Raw genomic sequence first — 22,249 nt, forward strand, 5'->3', positions numbered from 1 at the left:
TGGCCGTTCCCACGGCGCCACACATTTTTAAAAAACGGCAAAACAGCGTCGCAGGCAGCGCCTCGCGCCCTGCTTGTAAAAAAAAAATCAAATCTCCTTCCTTCTCCTCCTCGTCTTGATTGGAAGGCCCGAGTCGACGTCAAGACGAGGAGAAGGAAGGAGATTTGATTTTTTTTTTTTACAAGCAGGGCACGAGGTGCTGCCTGCGATGCTGCTTCGCCGGTTTTAACGGGACTGAGGTGGGGAAGGAGAGGGGCGAAAGGGACTCGGGTGGGGGTGTTCAGAGGGGAGAAGGGGACTGGGGTGGGGGTCTCAGACAGGGGAGGGGAGAAGGGGACTGGGGTGGGGATCTCAGAAAGGAGAAGGGGACTGGGGTGGGGATCTCAGAGGGGAGAAGGGGAGGGGAGAAGGGGACTGGGGTGGGGGTGTTCAGAGGGGAAAAGGGGAGGGGAGAAGGGGACTGGGGTGGGGAGAAGGGGACTGGGGTGGGGGTCTCAGACAGGAGAAGGGGAGGGGAGAAGGGGACTGGGGTGGGGGTGTTCAGAGGGGAGAAGGGGACTGGGGTGGGGATCTCAGACAGGGGAGGGGGAGGGGAGAAGGGGACTGGGGTGGGGATCTCAGAGGGGAGAAGGGAAGGGGAGAGGAGAAGGGGACTGGGGTGGGGAGAAGGGGACTGGGGTGGGGGTCTCAGACAGGAGAAGGGGAGGGGAGAAGGGGACTGGGGTGGGGGTGTTCAGAGGGGAGAAGGGGACTGGGGTGGGGATGTCAGACAGGGGAGGGGGAGGGGAGAAGGGGACTGGGGTGGGGATCTCAGAGGGGAGGAGGGAAGGGGAGGGGAGAAGGGGACTGGGGTGGGGATGTTCAGAGGAGAGAAGGGGACTGGGGTGGGGGTCTCAGACGGGAGGGGAGAAGGGGACTGTGGTGGGGGTCTCAGACAGGAGAAGGGGAGGGGAGAAGGGGACTGGGGTAGGGGTGTTCAGAGGGGAGAAGGGGGCTGGAACTGGGGGCTGAAAAAAGGGGCAGAGAGAGAGAGGGGACAGATCCTAGATGGAAGGGGGAGCGAGAGGGAGGGCAGACCCTGGATGGATGGGAGAGGGAGGGCAAATGGTGGATTGAAGGGGCAGAGAGAAAGGGCAGGCAGTGGATGGAAGGGACGGCAGAGAGGGCAGACACTGGATGGCAGAGAGAGAGAGTGAAGACAGATGCTGGATGGAAGGAAGACGGTGAAAAGAAGATGAGGAAAGCAGAAACCAGAGACAACAAACTGTAAATAAAATATATTTTTTTATTTTTTTTGCTTTAGGATAAAGTATTGTAGATGTGTTAAATGTTTATAATAGAACATGTAAATAAGGTAATCTTTTTATTGGACTAATTTTAATACAATTTGACTAACTTTCGGAGAACAAAACCCCCTTCCTCAGGTCAGGATAGGATACTGTAACAGCACTATACTGTACTGACCCGAGGACGGAGGTTTTGGCCTCTGAAAGCTAAATGTATTAGTCCAATAAAATGATATTATTTTACTTTCTATATTTGTTTTATTTCTATTTGTTAATTTGTAAAGTGGTGATTGGTACTTGTTAGTTTTTTTCAAATTTACATCTGCTGTCTTTATATTTTGCACAGTACTAGGGGACAGTTTCTGTTTCTGTGGTGTTGCATTATATGCAGAGTCTGGCATTGGGGGTTCAGTTTAATTTTTGTCTAAATAGAAAGTTTATGATTACTTATTCTATAGTGGATTAGGGTGTATCTGTGTTTGTGAAAAAGACATGGCTTTCAGTTGGCATTGACTGTGCAGGATCTACGATCTGTACTATTCTGTCTGGTTTTGTTTTACAATAGGTGAATTGATGTTCTAGTGCTCACTGTAGTGTTTAAGATGCTTTCCTTTTCCTTGTGTGACTCGTAGAAATGACTGCTTATGGTATGGTAGAATTGCTCTATAGGTCCTGAGTGTTTTGTATTCTCGGCATGCCTAGTACTGGATTTGGGGGGGGGGGGGGTGTTAAAAAATGACCGGCCCCGGGTGTCAACTACCCTAGGTACGCCACTGGGTAGGTACCATCAACTTTCAGTTATGCTTGCACTGGTCCCCCTCCCTAGAAGAAAGGGACCACCCTTGGTGTTGACGTCACCCATTCCACTACTAGTATGTGACCCAACTACTCACATTTGACCACTGTTGCAGCTTGAATTGGTCTGAAACATACTGCTGTGTGCTCAATTAGGCTAGGACCCATTGCCACAGACTGAGACAGTGACACCTCACTTGTCGCAGTCTCCCCATCCCATCTACTCCTAGCTGCGGCCATTCCTTAACTGCTGTCCAAGCTGGAATCTCCACTGAAACATGTAATCCCCACTGAAGAGGCGGCTTTGCTGTACTATATCCATTACTCGAGTATGTGTGTGCATGTTTATATAGGCCCCTGATCTAGAGGGCACACTGTAAGGAGTTGAAAGTTGAAAGCGAACCAAAGAAGTGTTGGTTCATCTTTCTTATCCAATATAATCTCAACTTTTCATATTCCGCAAACATGAATTAGCACTTTATCTCTCAGCATGTGTTTCTTTCAATCTCATATCTCATCAAATCAGTTTTAAATCACAACATACACTTACAAAATACACTTTCAGAAATCCAGCAATTTCCTTTTAAATATTCCCCAACTCACTCCAACAGCCAGTCGTGAGCAGCCAACATGTTTGTCTTAGGTAAAACCCTCCACAGCTCCACGGGGGGGGCGGGGGTCCTCAAATGCTACAGCTATCTCCAATGGGCTTTGAACCCATACTATCAGGGGTGTGATGTCGATATTTAAACAAAGTGCCATTGGACAAAAATTAAATCAACAGGCAATGATTCTAATTTCTGTTGCACTTTTTCTATAATTGGAGATGATCGTAATATGTAGTTGAAGATGCAGGTGATGAATTATGCGGTGCCAATTCTGATGCAGATAACGAATGCCCCTTCTGATACAGATAATGACCATGATGTAGTGTACATCCCAGTGCAGTTAGAGTATACGCAACCTACTAGACCGAGGCTATTGAAGCCACAAACAATTTGATGCGGGTGGTATGTAAGAAACCTACAAGCTAATGGCTGTAGAAGTAGTGGACATCCAGGTGTAGCCAGTATATTAGAAAATGAAAGTGAAAGCCATGTATATTAAGAAGCACATTGTATAGAAGCAAACCTGTAGCCTGAAAGGTACTTAAGCAGTGTACCACCTGGTGGAGGTAGCATGTAATAAAACGTTCCTGCCAAAGACTATGAGGCAGTGTACCCTCGCATGCATGTGGGCTATATTAAACTACCAGCCCACAGTCTATTGATCACTGTCTACATTCGGCTACAGGTGTTTATATGCAACCTGCAAGCCTGAAGGTCTACTAAAGCTTTACGTTCAGCTGCAGGTGGTATATAAGAGACCAGGAAGCCTGATGAATGTAAAAACAATGCACATCCTTATAAGAAACCTGCAATGACTGAAGGCTGATGATGTGTACATTCAGGTGTAGTCTATATAAAGCCTGCAGTTATTGAAGTGGTGTGCATGTAAGAACAAAGTTATTGAAGTGGTGCACATCTGAGTGCAGTTAGGATATCAAACTATGAAAGACCAAAGGTAACTGAAGCACTTATATGATAAAACCTGTGAGACATACGTTATTTAACAATTACATCCAGGTGCGGTTGGTATATAAGCAATCTGTGATCGAAGACTGTTGGAGCAGTGAGCATTCGATTACTATTAATCCATAAGAAAACTGCCAGCCGAGGCTAGTAAAGCAGTACTGCTAGTCTATAAGAAAGATGCAAGCCCGATGCTATTGAGGCAGTGAACATTCGAGTACAGGTAACCTATACAAGAACCTGCAAACCCAAGATTATTGAGGCAGTGAAATAGGTGCAGTTATATCAGACACTTTCAAGTTCGAAGGTCAAAGAAGCAGAGTATAAAAGAAATATCTGCAAGGTCAAGGTTATAAGCTAGGATATAAGTAACCAGTGACCTGTGGAATTTCAAGTACTTCTAGTCTATAAGAAAGATGCAAGCCCGATGCTATTAAGGCAGTAAACATTCAAGTACTGGTCATCTATAAAAGAACATGCAAGCCCGCGGTGAAATAGGTGCAGTTAGGATATCCGAGACTTGCAGCTGGAAGGCCATAGAAGCACAGGGTATATAAGAAAGACCTGCAAGCCCAAGGTTGAAGCAGTGGCTATTCAAGTACTGTTAATGAATGAGAAACCTGTCAGCCCAAAGCTATTGAAGCAGTGCACCTCCCAGTACCGTTAAACTATATAAACATCTGCAAGGCCCAGGCTATTGAAGCCCTGTAATCAGATGCATGTGGTAGGAAAACAACCTGCACAAAAAAGCACAAAAGGGCCTCCAGAACTGGAACAATGGTGCAATCTTTAATAGAGTGGACCCGACACAGGCCATGTTTTGGCACTCAACAGCGCCTGCCTCAGGGATCAAATGCAATTAATCTTTGTAGGTCTTAGAGCAGATTGTACTGAGCACCTCAGAATCTTGGCAAAGGCGGCTGCAAGTGCTAGGTACAATCTGCTCTAAGACCTGCAAAGAGTAATTGCATTTGACCCCTGAGGCAGGCGCTGTTGAGCGCCAAAACACAGCCCGTGTCGGGTCCACTCTAATAAAGATTGTACCAATGCTCCAGTTCTGGAGGCCCTTTTGTGCTTTTTTGTGCTGCTTTACTCTGTGTACCTTTGGACCCTCTCTTTTGTTGTTGTATGAAAACAACCTGAACATGTAAAGTACAGCTAGGATATAAGCAAACTGTCAGGCCAGAGTCTATTGAAGTATGTACTGTATAGTCAGGTACACTGAATATGTAAGTAACATGCTAGCTTGAGGTTATTTAAACATATATTTTCAAGTGCGTTAGTATATAAGAAAAATGCAAACCTGCAGGCTAGAGGAGTGTAGTACATTCTGGTGCTGTTAATATAATAATAAACTGCCATCTGAAAGGTTATTATAAGCAGTGTACATTCTGTTGCAGTTAAACTGCAAGCCCGAAGGCTATCGCAAAAGTGTACATGAGTGGAGGAGTGGCCTAATGGTTAGGGTGGTGGACTTTGGTCTTGGGGAACTGAGGAACTGAGTTCGATTCCCACTTCAGGCACAGGCAGCTCCTTGTGACTCTGGGCAAGTCACTTAACCCTTTATTGCCCCATGTAAGCCACATTGAGCCTGCCATGAGTGGGAATGCGCGGGGTACAAATCTAACATAAATAAATACATTCACCCTCGTGCGTCTGCACATGCTATATTGAAGCTGGAGCCTATTTTACCCAGGAAAATCAATATTACATAGTTTAGCATGCGTCTGTCCATCAACTGCCCTGCATCAATACTGACATATGCCAGCCATACCAGCATAATCAGAATCGTGGAGCCCACCCAAGGATACTAAATCTGAATGCAGTCCCAGTGTACCCGCAATCTGTGGCTGAAACGTCAGCAAGGAAGATGTGAACACAGCAGGCCAGCCAGTGGCACTTCTCGTGTCCTGGCAAAACTGTGAATGATAAGGTCGCTGTCTGGCATCACATAGCTGGCGCCGCTCTCAGTATCCCAAGGCATGGCTGCAAGGCAATACTAGAGAGGAATCATTAATTGAAAGCATCAAACACACTAGATAAAACCATTAATAAAGTTATGCATGTGGCCATTAACAGGTCTATTGTACATTTACCCCCGCCTTAAAAAAATTGTTTTTTATTAAACTTGGTTATTAGTAAAGTCTCCAACCGGAGAAAGCTGTAACGGAGCTTTAGCAAATGTCTTCGAGTACAGGATCACTGAAGGCTAAATACGCTTCGGTGGCCTGACATCCTCTAGACCAGCTTTGTAGGAAAAGACCAGCGGGCCGCAGCAATGAGCCTAGGAGAATTATCCTTATTAAGATTCATTCTTGCTCAAACTTACATGTAATCTGCTGCCTTGCTAAGTCGAACCCAAGCACATGATAATAACCCTGCTGGGTCAGACCTATGGCCATCTAGCCCAGTTTCATGTCTCCAACACTGAGCAATCCTGGTCTGGCTGAAATTCTATAGTGGAAACATTCCATGCTACCACCTCCACAGGTTGTTAGCATATTGTTGAGAGCTACGCTAAAGCAGAACACTTCAACCTGGTATGTTAATTAGGCTCATTTCCTTACCATCCCTTATCATGTACCCACTGCTTTGGAAGGATCTATTGTGCCTGTCAGCAACTGGCATAGGTCTTTATGAAGCTTACTTGCATACTTCTGCTAAGCAACCAACACAATGATGGTCACCCTGCCAAAAGCATGCCAAAGCCATTATGCAGAGCAACCCAATCACCCTGATCCTTTGTCTGCTGCTATTCAGCACATCTGTATCCACTGCCTGCCACGCAAGGCATAGGAATACATTCTGAAACACCAAAACTATACAGAGATCGCTATAACTAGCATATTTATATACTGGTTTAAACAAGAGGGGAGGGGAAAATAGTCATACTACTGTGGCCCCCACGGTCTCTAGACCGGACCACCGAATTTGACAAGCCAGGGTTCACAGTGAAAAAGTAATCATAGGTTGAAAAAAATTCCCATACCTTTTTCACTGTGAGCCCTGGCTTGTCAAATTCGGTGGTCCGGTCTAGAGACCGTGGGGGCCACAGTAGTATGAGGTTTTTTCCTCCCCTTTTGTTTAAACTAGTATATTAATGTGCTAGTTATAGCGATCACTATATAGTTTTGGTGTTTCAGCACATGAGCACAGTGTATCGGATCTGTTGGTGTTTTACTTTAGATAGGAATACATTCACCTTCTCCCAAACAAGATTATTGACCTCCACGCATGGTATATATATATAGGCACCCATAAATAACTGACTGGAAGAAAGATCACTTGCACCAATAGATGGTGCCAACCACTGATCTATGTGGGCATCCGTAGCCCCCAACACAGTAGTATGTTGATTATATTGTCCCTGAGAGGGGGGCAGTGGATTATTCTAGGCAATGAATGCTACGCGATTTGTGCCTGAACAGCTACTGGCCCGGTGTGTCTGCACACATGTGTAATGCAATATCAGATGTCAGCATGACATGGTCATGACACACCCAAAATGGTGGCCATACTCTGTCCTTCCCTATAAAGCCGATGGGCCATGCCAGTGTCTCCTGAGCCAAACACCCAGCATATGCTCGCCAAAAGCATCACTGCTAGAAAGATCACATGAGTGCTAATGCCTCAGGACCGATGCAGCGGCTTCGGCATGCCGCGACTCTAAGGCGCAACAAGGGGAATACCTCATCTACACCACCATGACATTCGCACCATGGCCTCGCCTTGCCCAGACCTGTAGCATCAGTGAACTCGAACCCCTCTTGCATGGTTGAAAAAACAGCAAAGACCCCCTGTACTGAACAGTGAGCCCCTTTTTATTTGGGGGAGGCAGCGATAATGCACCAAACATGGAAGGGAGAGTGCATGCTGCAAAGCCAATGCCAAGAAAATGCTGTGAGTGGGCCAGCCCGGCATCCCCAGTTCCCAGCAATCCTGCTGCCTACCTCTATGATCACTTCATGTGCCTGTACAGGCTGCATGGGACCCCTGAGCCAGAGCTGCATGTACCCGAGGAATAGGAAAACAGACTAAGCCGCCAAAGCGTTGAATGAAAGCATGTATGCGTGATAGGAGTCTCAAATGTTTCCATGCCACACTCCCCTCTGTGCACAGCCTAAGCACTCACCATGCCCCACACCCTGCTTCAGGCACTCGAGCCTCCACTGAGCACACTCTGCATCCCCAGCCATGCTCCGGAGACAATCCAAAAAAACCCGCAATACTCGGTGTGAAACCACAGTAGGACAAGTGGCCTTGCTGCACAAGTTCCCATAAAGGGTAGAGATTTGGAGCACAGTGCAATGGAACTCTCAATGCATCGCAAAGACCATTCCGAAGAGAAAGGCCACCCTTTACTCACCTGAGAAGGATGTTGTATGGCTTTAATTACCCTTTACTGCCGCTTCCTCCGTGGGGCACATGTGCCAGCACCGGACCCAAATCCAAATCTGCTCACATATGAAGAGTACTTTATGGAGAAAGATTGAAATGCCGCATTAAAAAGGTAATTCAAAATTCTTTGATAATAGCAAGGACTAGCAAGAGAAACCTGAACTGCTGCAGCAGCAGGGCAAAATGGCAATTGCACTCTTGGAACACACCCCTCTCACCGTCTCCAACAGCCTCCCCTTTTCCCGCCCTTGGACGTCCCCCCTGATTGTCTGCCTCCATTCCTCCCCCTCTGCCTTACTACTTCCCATATCATATCCCTATGCCTGATTCGCTCCCTCCTACCTGCTTGCCCTCCCCCACCCCCTGCCCCCCACTTTTTCGCCATGCCTGGGGCACCACCCATTTGTGCCGTCGACCCGCATAAGTGATGGGTCATCTTTCTTTTCCCATATTTTATTACAGAAGGAACAATGATTTGTTTACTCTTGAGACATGATTGTCCCACAAGGCTTGAATAAAGAGATTGAATGGACTATGTGGTAATTTGAAATCCGTTCAGTGCTATTCAAATGCTATTACATCATAAATTGTCATCAGGAAATGCCCCAAATTTATAAGAGTCTGCATTTTTGGCAGTTGCTGAACATGAAGAATGCTTCCTAAGAATTCTCTCCAGAGTGTCGCCATGCTAAAAGGATCATTTAAATAACATTAGATTTATTGTATTTTAACATGTTAATTTTCAAATATATTCACAAAGATAGTAGCTCAATTGCTTATTTGTGCTATTTTATAGGTTATATAGTTTGAGCACCCCCCCCCCCCCCCCCCATGAAGCTTTGAAGTGAAACACAGTCTGTGTTGGATAAGGCTGTTTCTTCACACAAACATTTTTTTGCACAGTGATGAAATGTCAGCTTGAGAAGGATGAGGTACATGTTTACAAAGTTTTACATCTGCACACATTCATTGATACTCTGCTGAAGATAAATATTTTAGTGACAGTTCTAAGCTGTCCAGTTTGCAGTGATGGAATGAGCAGTGCGCACGATATTATTTATATATAAAATGTTGGTTGTAGAATTATACAATATAGAAAATTAGAATAGAACTAGGCAACTAACCCAAACTACAACAAAATAATTTTTTGTAACATTTATCCAGTCAATATTGGAGTAATTGAAACCACTAAAAAAGAGGAACAGGCAGCTCCAAATCCAGAAAATCTAAAGTATATTTTCTGCCTAAACACAAACAACACCATTTGGTTTCTGCAGTTGACTATTAATATCACTTCAGACTCCAAAAAGTAAAGGTGGAGAAAAAGATCTCAGAATAGGAGATTCTATGCTACAATTTCATCAATTATATGGTCATATAATCATTGACACAAAACTTTTTAAAAGCCCTCTATAAAAGAATCAAAATCTCTAACAATGCCCAAGCTAAAATCAAAAAATTACAAAAATCACATTAACAATTGCAGGGACCAAAACGGTAGTCAGCTCAGCAGTAAAAGGTGAAATACAGTCTATTAAATCATCAATGTCTCTAAATTTAAAGCATATATAAGTCATTTATCTGAATCTTGAATCTTGCCACTTAATTTGAAAATTTGAGACTTTATACATTCCTGACAGGGGTCCTCTGTTCTGCATAGAAGCTGTGTCAGGGGAAAAGAGCTGTAACCTTACTTCTGTTCGGCTTTCATTTTGAAAATATACTTTAGATTTTTAGTAATTGAAATCACACATTATTAATGTGTTGCCAATGATGGAGGTCTATAAAATCCTGAGTGGAGTGGATCAGGTAAATGCAAACCAATTGTTTACTTTTCAAAAATACAAATACAGGGAGATCTGTAGCAGCAGTTAATTTTTGAAAGGGTGACTACGATAAAATGAGGGAAATGGTTAAAAAGAAGCTAAAAGAATCTGCCGCAAAGGTTAGGACTTTAAATTAGGCATGGATGTTGTTTAAAAATACCATTGTGGAAGCCCAGACCAGACGTATTCCACATATCAACAAAAGTGGAAAGAAGAGCAAACAATAATCAGCATAGTTAAAAAGTGAAGTAAAAGAGGCTATTACAGCCAAAAGAACATCCTTCAAAGAATGGAAAAAGAACCCGAATGAGGAAAATAGAAAGCAACATAAGCACTGGCAAGCTAGATGTAAAGCACTGATAAAGAAAGCTAAAAGAGAATATGAAGAAAAACTTGCCACAGAGACAAAGACTCATTACAACAACTTTTTCTAGTACAATAGAAGCAGAAAGCCTGTGAGGGAATCCATGGGATCATTAGATCATGAAGGAGCAAAAAGGGCGCTCAGGGAGGACAAGGCCATAACGATTGAATTAATTCTTTGCTTCGGTCTTTACAGAAGAAGATGTAGGAGATCTACCTGTAAATGAACTAGAAGCAGTTTTTGCCACTTAATAAAGTGATTAGGCAAATAAATGGGAGTACTGCATTACGTTCAAATTCATTTTCTTCAATCTCTGTAGCAAGGCACAGAGACATTGGCTCCTGACAAAGCCAAAGATGGCAACACGGACAGCTCCATTGAGCCAAAATCAGCCTGAGCCAAAATCAAGATAAGTCCTTTGCCTTATGTGATTTGTTATTGATGTTGCTTTATGCTATATGCTGCTATAAGCTATTATGCAGTAAAGACAAAGTTTTGAAAATGGACTGTTTTAGAAATTTAGCAGATTAAATATAGTAGTTATAAATTGGTAAGTGGGATTGTTATGCATCACTGAATTAGGGAATTATTTAAAAATTAAGAGGGTTTTTAGACCAATGATGGTGGTGTTAATGTGAGGTTCTTCCACATGTTCCATATTTGGGAGCCATGAGAGCTACTGAGGTCTTTTCCTTCGCAATAGGAAAATTAATGAAGCCCTAAAGTTTATTATTGTGTTGGAATTGGAATTGTATAAATAGAAGGGTTACCAAGATTCAATTTAGTGAGAGGCATAAGTACTTAAGTTTGTATTCTGGAGTTCTATCATTATTTGTAGAGATCTACCTGTACCAGAAACAGTTTTCAAGGGTGATGATGAGGAAAAACTCAAAAACATCTCGGTAAACCTGGAAAAACCTGGACCAGATAGTATACACCCAGGGTACTCAAAAGAACTCAAACATGACATTGATGATCTGCTGTTAGTGATCTGTGACCTGTCATGAAAATCATCCTTAGTATCAGAAGTTTGGAGGGTGGCCTTTGTAACCTTGATTTTTTGAAAAGGGTTCCAGGGGTGATCTGGGAAATTATAGACTGGTAAGCCTGACTTCAGTGCTGGGAAAAATAGTAGAAACTATTATAAAGAATAAAATTATGGAACACAGACAAACGTGGTTTAATGAGACAGAGTCAGCATGGGTTCAGCCAAGGGAAGTCTTGCCTCACCATTCATTTCTTTGAAGACATGAATAAACAAGTGGATAAAGGTGTGTTGGTTTATGTAGTGTATCCAGATTTTCAGAAAGCTTTTGATAAAGTTCCTCATGAGAGACTCCTGAGAAAATGTAAAAGTCATGAGATAGGAAGCAATGTCCTTTTGTGGATTAGGAATTGGTTATTGGACAGAAAACAGAGGGTAGGGTTAAATGGCCATATCTCTCAATGGAGGAGGGTGAATAGCGGAGTGCCGTAGGGATCTGTACTGAAACTGGTGTTATTTAACATATTTATAAATGATATGGAAATCGCAATGATGATTGAGGTGATTAAATTTGCAGATGACACAAAACTATTCAAGGTTAAAACACTTGTGGACTGTGAAAAATTGCAGGAAGACCTTTGGAAATTGGAAGACTGGCCATCCAAATGGCAGATGAAATTTAATGTGGACAAATGCAAAGTGATGCACAATGGGAAGAATAACCCAAATTATAGTTTAGATTTGCTCACACCTTTTTCAGTAGTAGCTCAAGGTGAATTACATTCAGTAAGAATAACTCAAATCATAGTTTAGATTTGCTCACACCTTTTTCAGTAGTAGCTCAAGGTGAGTTACATTCAGGTACTCTGGATATTTCTCTGTCCCAGGAGGGCTCACAATCTAAGTTTGTACCCAAGGCAATGGAGGGTTAAGTGACTTGCCCAAGATCACAAGGAGCAGCAGTGGGATTTGAACCAGCCACCTATGGCTTGCAAGACCAGTGCTCTAACCATTAGGCCACTCCTCCGTGCATTAACTGTGTAGATGCCCCTAATATTCCTATGGGTGTCTACACAGTTAGCGCACACTAATTTTTAGCAAGAGCTAAATACAATAGTGCACCTTAGTAAACAGGGCCCAATGTTTGTTATTCCTAATTGCAAATTATCACTGTCAACTAGTGAGCAAGTTGTAATCTTATGGTCCACTGTAGTAGTCAGCACCCAAGAAAAAGATCTAGGTGTGATTGCAGACAATACACTGAAATCTTTTGTCCAGTGTGCGGCGGCAGCCAAAAAAACAAACAGGATGCTAGGAATTGTTATGATAGGGATGGTAAATAAAACCAAGAATATTTTAATGCATCTGTATCACTCCATGGTGCGACCTCATCTTGAGTATTGTGTTCAATTCTGGTCGCCATACCTCAAAAAAAGATATAGAGGGGCATTTTTGATATGACGTCTAAATCCAACTTTGGACGTTTTGCACGGCCATTTTTGAACCTGAAAAACATCTATCTTTTTGTTTCAAAAATGACCATTTCCAAGACATTTTTAGACATTTTGGGTGCCTAAAAACTCTGTACGGTAAAAAATTTCCACCTAAGCATCCTATATAATAATTTGCACCTCCAACGTTCTACGTCTGGATGCCTGGGTTCGTAACACACTTCCCATTGGTCCGCCCTGGTGATGATGTCAGAGGGCGGATCAGTGAAAGGGAAGGGAAGCCAGCACCAGCCAGCCACAGAACTTTGGAGGTGAGTAGAGAATTGCCCCCTCCCTCCCCCCTGTCCTCCCTTCGAGTTCCAGGCCCCCCTCTCCTCCTCCCCCCTCCCTCTCCTCCGAGTTCCAGCAACCCTCCCCTCCGAGTTCCATGCCCCCCTACCTCCCTCCCTCCCTCTCTTCCCCTCCAAGTTGCAGGATGCTCCTCTCCCTTTTGAGTTGCAGGACGCCCCCCTCCCCTTCGAGTTGCAGCCCCCCTCCCTCCCTCTGAGTTCCATGCCCCCTTCTCCTCCGAGTTCCACGCCCCTGTGCCTCCCTCCCTCTCTCTCTCTCCCCTCCGAGTGCAAGCACGACCTGTCCTCCGCCTGCCCCTCGCCTTCCTGCATGCCGGCTGTAATTTAAAAATTCTTACCTAGGGGTCCAGTGTCAGCAGTGAAGGCGAGCGGTGCTTCAGACTGCCTTCCCTCTGTCTCAGCTCTGTCTCTGGTCCAGCCCTCATTTCCTGTTTCCAGAAGGGCAGAACCAGAGGCAGAGCTGAGACAGAAGGGAAGGCAGTCTGAAGCGCCATGCCTGCTCGACTTCACCACTGCCACCGGAACACGAGGTAACAAGTTTTAAATTACAGCCGGCACTTAGGAAGGCGAGGGCCAGGTGGAGGACAGGTCATGCTTGCACTCAGAGGGGAGAGAGAGAGAGGGAGGGAGGCACGGGGGTCTGGAACTCGGAGGAGAGGGGGAGCATGGAACTCGGAGGGGAGGAGAGGGAGGGGGACGTTCCTGGAACTCAAATGGGAGGGGGATGGTCCTGGAACTCGAAGGGGAGGGGGCGGTCCTAGAGCTCGAAGGGGAGGGAGGGAGGGAGGTAGGGGGGCATGGAACTCGGAGGGGAGTGGGGCTGGAACTCGGAAGAGAGAGAGGGATGGAGGGAGGTAGGGAGGGAGGCATGGAACCTTGCTAGCGCCCGTTTCATTTATGTCAGAAATGGGCCTCTTTTACTAGTATTCTATAAGCAGGCATCTAGATTTAGGCGCACTATATAGAATATGCTTAGTTGACATCCTATTGCCTAAAACTACACACCAATGACAATGTGACATAAATCCCCACACATAGATTTACGCATATAAATTTTGGAATGCCCATGAAACACCCATTTCCCTGCCCATAGCCACACTTCTTTTGAACTACACACATTAGAATTTATGCGCAGTTCATTGCAGAATACGCCTAGCGAGTTGTGTTCGTAAATTATTGCTTGTTAAGTGCTGTTCTCAACACTGATTAGCTTGTTAAGCCAATTAAGTTCCATGCGTAGTTATAGAAAATGCCTGGATTTAGGCATTGATCTCTAGGCAGACTACATAGAATCTGGCAGTTTGCGCTCAGTGTGTTTTTCTTTGGTGACCATTTAATAAAAAACATTCAAGGGAAAAACACACAAGAGCAAGCCATTGGGATGTCTGGGGAGCCAGCATTCTTAGTAGACTGGCACCATAGACATCCCAGCAAAGCAGTGTCACCCTAGGGGGTGCTGCCGTGGACTTCACATAAAAGGTCCCATCTCACCATTACCCCTTTATATTGTATAGTGTGCCCTTTAAAACCCACCAAAAACCTACTATACCCAACTGTACACCACTACAGTAGCTCTTATGTCTGCAGCAGAGGTGTAGCTAGGTGGGCTGGAAGGGGAGAAGCCGTTCCCCCAAATGGATTTTGGATGGCATGCACCCTTCTCCTCCACTGCTAACTCCAGACTCCATTCCTTTTATCTTGCTGCACCATATGCCTAGAATAGCCTTCCTGAGCCGGTACGTCAAGCTCCATCTCTGGCCGTCTTCAAATCTAAGCTAAAAGCCCACCTTTTTTATGCTGCTTTTAACTCCTAACCCTTATTCACTTGTTCAGAACCCTTATTTTATCATCCTCACTTTAATATTCCCTTATCTCTTGTTTGTCCTGTTTGTCTGTCCTAATTAGATTGTAAGCTCTGTCGAGCAGGGACTGTCTCTTCATGTTCAAATGTACAGCGCTGCGTACGTCTAGTAGCGCTTTAGAAATGATAAGTAGTAGTAGTACTATGTGGCTCAGCCCTTCAGCCTCACACCAGCGCCTACTTTACAAAAGGTCTTCTCCTCCTGACATCAAAATCTGGCTATGCTTCTGGGCTCTACATGTGTCACCTATATGTGGGTTTTGGACTGCTCACACTTTCCACCACAAGTGTACCAGTTAGAGTGGGGTCCCCTTCTCTATAGTGCACTGCTCCAACCACTAGGCTACTCCTGTGACGTCTTTGCTGCTTCAATAGGACTGGCCATAACATCTGAAGGTGCCACAGAGGCTGGTATGTACTGCTTTTTTCACATATTTGGGTTGTGAGAGGGGGGTCAGTGACCACTGGGGGAGTAAGGGGGGGTCATGTCTTAACCCCTCCAGTGGTCATCTTGTTGTTTAGGGCAACTTTTGTGACTTAGGCATGATTGAAACAGGTCTAGACCAAAACATCTAACTTTTAGCCCAGGGTATTTTTGCTTTTTTCTTTAAAAGTGAAATCAAGAGAATTAGGTTTTGAGAATGGAAAACTTCTGTGATTGGTTAGGAACTAAGCGTCTGACGTAGTAAAATCAGCTGATGGGCGCCATGTTTGTCATTGTAAGACTCAATCGGGAGAGATAGAAGAGAGTAACCAAGAAAAGGTAAAGTGAATATAGCTGGATAAGTAGCGAGTACACGAATGAAGAGTACACAGTCTGAGAATTAAAAATATTAAACAATATATGTTTGTTTGTAGGGCGTGATTAAGAATGGTTCAGCTCCTTATGAAGCTAGAGCGAAACGGCAGCTTGCTGTAGAGCGAACCAAACTGATAGGAATTGGTTGCCCAAAGGAAAAGATAAGTACAGAGAAACATATTAATGTGAAATATATGGAAACAAAAGTGGCATTTATTTATATAAAAAAAATATAGGTAATGTGACTTATGAGGATTCCCGCATGATATCGCTTTAAGCAAAAGTAACAAAGCTAGCGACATAGTGGACTGAAGCAGTTCAAAAGTAAAAAGAACAGCTTCAGGGATCTGAAGTCAGTTACCTGAAAAGTGATATATGAAAGAGCAAAGATAACAGACGGTGTTAGAGTATAATATTTGCTATTGGACAATTACAATTATTTCCATCATGGCAGAAAAATGTGCAAGTTGTGGTAACACCCAAATCCCACCCCCAACACGTCTCCTTGTGATTTGGACGCACTGCAGATGAACTGCATAGCAAAATCTCTTTAAAATGTGTTTCAAAAATAGCAATTTGGACGTTTGTGCAAGAAAAACGTCCGACTGCTGCTTTGTGCCATTTTTGGATGTTTTTTTCCTGTTTTGAAAACAAAATGATAAAGGGGATGGAACTCCTCTCATATGAGGAAAGACTAAAGAGGTTAGGGCTTTTCAGCTTGGAAAAGAAATGGCTGAGGGGGAATAATATTGAGGTCTACAAAATCCTAAGTGGTGTAGAATGGGTAAAAGTGAATTGATTTTTCACTTTTTCAAAAAGTACAAAGACCAGGAGACACTCCATGAAATTATAGAAAGAAATATTTTTTTCACGCAAAGAATAGTTAAGCTCTGGAATTTGTTGCCGGAGACTGTAGGTTTGGACACATTCCTGGAGGAAAAGTCCATAGTCTGCTATTGAGATATAGATGGGAAAGCCACTGCTTACCCTGGGATTGGTAGCATGGAATGTTGCTACTATTTGGGCTTCTGCCAGGTACTTCTGACCAGGATACTGGGCTAGATGGATCGTTAGTCTGACCCAGTGTGGCTATTCATCTTCATTTCATTATGCCTTGAAGTTAATAAGCAGTATATTTTTAAAAAATTGGAGGAAATATTTTTTTACCTATTGCACAGTTAAGCTCTAGAACTCCTTGCCGGAGGATATGATAAAAGCAGTTACCAAATCTGGGTTTTAAAAAGGGTTGAACAAATTCCTCGTGAAAAAGACCCTCCATAAACCATTATTAAGATAGACCTGGAGAAAGCCACTGCTTATACATAACCAGGGCCACTGAGAACCGGGGCCAGGCCTGGGACAAGGCTGCCCCCAAGCCCCCCCACTTGAGGTCGCGTCGCGCCCCCCATCTGAGGTCGCCGGGCCCCCCTCCACCCGCTGCCAGTGCCGGGCCCCCTGATCTAACCTGAAGCGCCTTCATCTTCGCAGCAAGCAGCAGCAGGGCAGACCTCTTCTTCCTTCCCTGCCCCGCCCTCGCGGACATTAAGTCAGGCGAGGGCGGAACACGGAAGGAAGGAGTGGCCTGCCCTGCTGCTGCTTGCTGTGAAGATGAATGCGCTTAAGGTTAGTTGTGGGAGCAACGGAAGGCTTAAGGTTAGTTGTGGGAGCGACGGAAGGGCAGGCAGGCCTGACTGTGGCAGCGCCGGGCCCCCCCCCCCCCCGGAGGCCCGGTTTGTCCCCCCCTCTCGGCGGCCCTGTACATAGCAGTAAGTAGCATGGAATCTTACTAAATTTTGGGATCCTGCCAGGTACCTATGACTTGTGTTAGCCACTGTTGGAAACAGGATGCTGGCCTAAATGGATAATTGACCTGATCCAGTAGGACGATTCTTATGGTCTTTTGAGTCCTAGGTATGGGGCATGGAGCATTTTAAAGAATGTTACCCATAAAGCCTAACCAGCTGATATTAAACCTGTAGTGGTGTTTTTAAAAAACTGACTACTGTGGGTAAAAAAACACTGGATCAGTGCTCACTGGCAGTGCTGATTTGTGGCGATAGTCAAACTGCTACCCAGATAAAATTAGGACAGCCCACTTGCCATCCTAACTTTATTCAGTTAGCCATCCAGTTAGCGATCTGAATATCACAGCTAATCAGATAATCTCTGGCTTCACCTAAGCTCTGCCCATGAATCACCCCAGCAGTGCCAGATAGTGCCGAGGTGCTCAGAGGGAATATATAATGCCCCTTGCTGCCACTTCTCCAATTAGCAGTACCAATGCATGTAAAAAGGGCTTCAGACACTGCAGAAAGTGCCTGTGCGGTTGTCCCACAGGTGACAAAAAAAAGGCACTCCCAGGTTCAAGTATAGGTCATGGGACTGTAAATGCCTGTTTTTCCTGTCTGCTCTGTATGCAAGCATATACATATAATTAGAGAGAGAGGTTACTAAAAAAAACACATCCTGAGCTTTATTGTTCCATTAGTCATTAGTGCACTGCAGAAACTGTGTGCACATATAAAAATGACCTAAGCCAATACATTCAGCAAATCTTAAGCAGAAAGTGGCAGAACACTCACTCAAAGGAACTTCCTTTAATACTGTGACTCTAAGCGGTTAAAAATGTTTGGAGCAGAAGTGAAAGTTGAGTTTCCAGACAGGGAGAGGATCTGCAATCTTGGGAATATTGTGGTTATGAGAGAAGAAAAGAAGATATTTGGAATCTCTGACATACCCATTTCTGATATGATGTCTAAATCTGATTTTGGACGTTTTGCTGAAAACATCCAAAAATTTAAATGGTGAACATAGCGATTTTCAAACCAGAAAAAGTCTATCTTTATGTTTCAACAAAGGCCATTTGCTAGAAGGTTTTGTGCTCAGTGCATCTATATTTTTGGACCATTTGGGGGGAAAATAAATGTCCAAAGGAAAAAAGCACATAAGCCATTGGGATGTACGGGGAAGCCAGCATTCTTAGTAGACTAGCCACATAGACATCCCAGCAGAGCAGAGGGACACCGTAGAGGGCACTGCAGTGGACTTCACATAAAAGGTTCCAGGTACACATTTCACCGTTACCCCCTTATATTGTATGGTGAGCCCTCCAGAATACGCCAAAAACCTATTGTACCCAGCTGTACAACACTACAATAGCCCTTATGTCTGCAGGTGTCACCTATATATGGGTACAGTAGGTTTTTTATGGGCTTTGGAGGGCTCACACTTTCTACCACAACAGGGGCATTGCTACGTGGGGCCACGGGGGCCTGGGCCCCCGTAGGTTTGGCCCTGGACCCCCCTGCCGACAACCCTCTCGACCCCCCCTCCCGCCGTCAACCCGCCATCTGCTATCTTTGCTGGCGGGGGACCCCAACCCTCGCCAGCTGAGGTCCTCTTCTTCCTTTGTTCTGTTTCTGAGTCTGACTCAGAAACAGAATGAAGGAAGGAGAGGACCTCGGCTGACGGGGGTTGGGGTCCTCTGCCAGCATAGGTAGGTGATGGCAGGGGAGGGTTGGCGGCGGGAGGGGGGTCAAAGTTGGTGGTGGTGGCAGCAGGGGGGGATCGGAAATGATGGGGGGGCTAAAATGTGCCCCCCTCACCTCGGGCTCTGGACCCCCCTCCCACCGAAGTCTGGCTACGCCCCTGCACCACAAGTGTAACAGAGTGGATTATGGGCCTAGTCCCCTTCTCTATAAGGCACTGAACTGACCAGTAGGCTACTCCAGGAACCAACTTGCTACTCTAATAGAACTGGCTGTAACATCTGAAGGTGTTGTAGAGACGGGTATGTACTGTTTCTTTCACATCTTTGTTGGGTGGGAGGGGGGTCAGTGACTACTGGGGGAGTAAGGGTCATGCCTTAATCCCTGCAGTGATCATTTGGTGATTTAGGGCACCTTTTGTGATTTAATTGTGATTGAAACAGGTGTAGTCCAAACCGTCTAACTTTTAGCCCTGGACATTTTTGCTTTGTTCCATTATGACAGAAAAACTTCCAAATTTTGTGAATGTCCAAATCTCACTCCATCACACCCCCTTGTAATTTGGACATACTGCATACGAACTGCATAGAAAACCATCTTAAAATGGGTTTTGAAAATAGCAATTTGGACATTTTTGCAAAACAAATGTCCATCTGCTGCTTTGTGGTGCTTTTTGGATGTTTTTCTGTTTTGAAAATGAGCCCCCCCCCCCCCCCGTCAATTATTTGTGGTGCATTTCAAAATTTACATTCAGTTAGAAACACTAAAATCTATAATCCCACATATCAATTTTCCCCTTGGAAAAAATATTATCATAGGCCTACATCATACATATACCTCTGGAACTTTCTCCTTCTTACTAGCAATATTTGTGTTTGCTTCTTTAGGGACTTGTTAGAATACTTTACCAGCTATGAGTTTTATAGATTGAAAATACTGTGCACATTTTATTGATTTCATTCATTACGTTTCATAAAACGAATAACAGGACCAACAAACAAGGTAAATTCATGAAAGCGGATTAGGAAGGGTGGAAAGGAAGAGAAAAAACACTACTTTAATAATAGAGACAAAGGCAGATGTACCTGAGAATATCCTTCCTGTGCATGGCCACTTTTTTTTTCCATTGTTTATTTCTGCTCCATTTGGCTTCCAGCTCAGTTGGAACCAGTCTCTCTTGTGTTACAGTGCCAAGAGCATTCACTTGCTATTACCTGGTGATTTTTCCTGCATTTTTACGAGCCCTCCCAGCTCAGCTCAGCTATGCCAGTGATTCTTGGCCCGTCTTGAATCTAATGTGGACTCCGACTCGGCCACTAGACGTTGCTGTTAAGCAGTGACTGCCACTCCCTCCTGTCAGGTTCTGGGCATGTTGCCAGAACAGCAGTTCCTTCCTTTGCCATCCCAGGGAGCAGAACTCAAGCCCTGAAATAGAACCCAGGACCAGTGCATGGCAATACCCAGAACCTACCACTAGATCAGCCCCTCAAACTATGCTCTTAACAGGTGCTGTCTTTTGCATAATGACCTACAAGTACAACACACCTCCTTGTTGCTCTGATTCAAGACACCAGAACAACTAAACAAAATGCAAGACATTTTGGGCAACAAAATGCGTCTGTTGTGCCAATAAAACCTAACACGTAGCTTAATTTACTGTTTGTCTTTAATAATCTCAGGAAGATGCTTAATGATATTCAGTAAGACCAGACCAGTACAGAATGAGATTCGCTGGACAGGAGTCCATTTTGGATTTAATACTTGATTCAATACAGGTGTCTCCAAAATGGTATATCTTTGGAGAAGAATCTGTGGAAAAGAAGGCAGTCATATATGCTCCTTCTTAGGGCTACTAAAATGTGACTCTGCATATGCAATGTTATATCCATATTTTTAAAAATTCTTTGTAACTCACAAACAGGAACACACTTCCATACACCAACTGCCATGTGCAAAGGCTAATATTAACTAGTCTCATTCATATTTTCCCCACCTAACATTCCCTTCTCATTCCTCACTCCTCCCCCCTCAACCCAAGTAGAATTCTTTTGAGTGCATGCATCCTGTTATCATAGAAACAAGTACCTTGTTAACTAACAGGAAACAATGTATACCTGTAGCATCAAACGCCTTGCTTTGTGAGGCCAAGTGGTCCCGAATGGTTCCCACACTTTTTGAAAGGCTTTCCAGCTTCCAAGTTTACCTTCCTATACTGCCATTCCGTCCATCATTATCGTTTGAAACAGCTGGATACACCACTTTCCTCCAATTAACCAAAATTCATGTATGCGTTAGCAGATAGGCCTTGCTAGTAATATCCATATATATTTATTACTTCCCACAGTTGCTCTACTGATGTTCTCTCAAAGACAGGTGAATGGTTTATTATATAACTAGTAAAAAAGGCCCGTTTCTGAAGGCAAGGAAACGGGCCCTAGGCAGGCAATTTCTCCCCCCCCCCCTGCACTACGGCCCCCTCGACCCCCCCGTGCAGGTGAAAACTGCCCCCCCTCCCCGCCGCCATTGTGGACTATCTGTGCTGATGGGGGACCCAAACCCCCGACAGCCAAAGTGCTGTTGTGCTCTTCGCGTTGCTTCCTCAATCATCTTCTCTGGAAGTTCCTCTGTGTGCGTCTGATGTCAAACGCACGCAGAGAAACTTGCAGAGAAGATGATTGAGGAAGCAACGCGAAGGGCACAACAGCACTTCAGCTGTCGGGGGTTTGGGTCCCCCATCAGCACAGGTAGTCCACAACGGCGGCGGGGGGGGCGGTTTTTGGCGGGCCGGGGGGGTCGACAGGTTCGCGGAAGGGGGGTCGAGGGGGCCATAGCGCGGGGGGGGGGGGGGGTGACAGATGATTCCGAGGCAGGGTGAGGAGTAGGGTCGCCTTGGAATCAGCTGTCATGACGTCAGTGACATCAGTGCGTGTCTGCCTAGCAGACCAGAGACCACCTCCAGGGAGCCACGGTCCCAAGCACAGAACGTTGGAGGTGAGAATTATTATATAGGATAATTGCTCAGGTAAAGTGGTTGAACACTCTGATAGGCAGCAGGCGCGGCATGAGCTCTGATAA

This window comes from Microcaecilia unicolor, chromosome 3, assembly GCF_901765095.1.
Source record: "Microcaecilia unicolor chromosome 3, aMicUni1.1, whole genome shotgun sequence".
NCBI classification, from domain to species: domain Eukaryota; kingdom Metazoa; phylum Chordata; class Amphibia; order Gymnophiona; family Siphonopidae; genus Microcaecilia; species Microcaecilia unicolor.